Source organism: Lipotes vexillifer, unplaced genomic scaffold, assembly GCF_000442215.2.
Source record: "Lipotes vexillifer unplaced genomic scaffold, Lipotes_vexillifer_v1.1 scaffold693, whole genome shotgun sequence".
Classification (NCBI taxonomy): Eukaryota; Metazoa; Chordata; class Mammalia; order Artiodactyla; family Lipotidae; genus Lipotes; species Lipotes vexillifer.
In genome coordinates this window covers 820,464-822,297 of record NW_006783500.1, presented here as the reverse complement: position 1 = coordinate 822,297, position 1,834 = coordinate 820,464, and the positions used below count along the sequence as shown (strand labels likewise).

The 1,834-nt window shown below is 37.1% G+C and overlaps 1 protein-coding gene across 9 annotated transcripts in view; it reads left to right on the top strand.

The window, feature by feature from the left end:
* RIMS1 (regulating synaptic membrane exocytosis 1) overlaps nt 1–1,834 on the top strand; it is a 484,376-nt gene that overhangs the window by 479,426 nt on the left and 3,116 nt on the right. The window lies entirely within an intron of this gene.

The window sequence follows — 1,834 nt, the reverse complement described above, 5'->3', positions numbered from 1 at the left end:
GTAGGGAAAAAGAGAGTGTCTAAGAAATGCGAAGTAATCATGGTACTCCAGTTCACTCGGCTACAAATAATGTTGCCTAATCATAATATAAATATTAATATTGGGAGAAGAGGATGACAGAAAATATCAAGTATATGGTGGGGGTAGGAGGCAGTGAGAGAGAGCAAAATTAGGGGTCAATAATGATATCTAAAACTGAAGAAAAAAGGAAAATATATGTACGGTATTTAGAGATAGGGATGCAAATGCCAAAAAGTAAAAAATAAATCAGTTAAAATACTGAGAATTTTGAAAACAGTGACCTTTGGGAGGCAAGAGGTTGAGAGAAAGGCCGGGAATATTTTATACTAATAACAAGTCTTAGAGAACAGTTTGACTCTTTAAACTATGTGTGTATGTGATTAAAACAAAAACAAAAACCCAAGAGTCCAGGAGCTAAGGTCTGAAACAGAATTATTATAAACAATAAACGATAAACTAATAAACAATCCAGAACCACAACACTGATTAATGGACCAGGCAAGTAAAAGGAATTCACAACTGAGAAAGTAGAGATGATTCAACCAACTAAAAACAACTTAGAGGGCTTCCCTGGTGGAGCAGTCGTTGAGAGTCCGCCTGCCAATGCAGTGGACGCGGGTTTGTGCCCTGGTCCGGGAAGATCCCACATGCCGCGGAGCGGCTGGGCCCGTGAGCCATGGCCGCTGAGCCTGTGCATCCAGAGCTTGTGCTCCGCAACGGGAGAGGCCACAACAGTGAGAGGCCCGCGCAAAAACAACAACAACAACAAAAAAAAACAACTTAGAAATAATTATATTTAATATTTTCGGGGATAAAGTATCATATCGTTCAGAAAAAGTTGAGCATCTTATAAAAATAGGTAAAGGACATAAACAGGCAATACAAAAGAAGGAATAAAAACTGAAAATATTTAGAAATATGTTCAACCTCCCTAATAATCAAAGAAATTCTACTTATAACTTTTTGGATGTCAGATTGGCAAAAAGTAGGCATGTTACTCATAACAGTATTAGTGGGCTGTGGGAAATGGGAAAGACAGATTCTTCTGGTCACAGTACAAACTGGCACAACCTTTCTGAAGGATGTTGGCAATACACATGGCATTTTTAAATGTCCATCCAATTAGACCTAACAATTTAAAATCTGGGAATTTATGCTCAAGAAATAATTGACCAAGGGTGCAAAAATTCTTTATAAAGCTGTTCATTCTAATGCTGCTTATGATGACAGCAATGTAGATAACCTGTATTTCCATCCAGAGGGATCTGGTTAAATAGGTAATGACATGTCCATTCAGTGGTTCATACAGTCAATAAATTGAGGATGTATGGTCATGATGGATAGATAGATAGATAGACAGATAGCTAGATAGATAGATAGATACACGTATAGTTAGAGAGATAGAGATGGATAGATTGATATATAGATATAGTGATAGAGAGAGAGATAAGGAAAGAAGGAAGGAAGGAAGGAAGGAAGGGAGGGAGGAAAGAAGGAAGGAAGGGAGGGAGGGAGGGAGGGAGGGAGGAGGAAAGAATGAATGAACTTGTGAAATTGCTAGGATATTTACCAAAACATTAATGGAGGTTTTCTCCAGATAATGGAAACTCAGATAATTGTACTTTTTATTAAGAAGTATTATATAATAGATGACATAAAGGATAAGAAATCTTATTAGAGTACAAGAATCACTTAAATTCTTCAGTATTGTTGCAGTTAAGTAATTTGTAAACCAGTACGAGACTCTCGTAAGTTATATTAGCACCAGAAAAATGAAGAGACACATTTCAAAACCTGATTTGGAGGTAGGGAA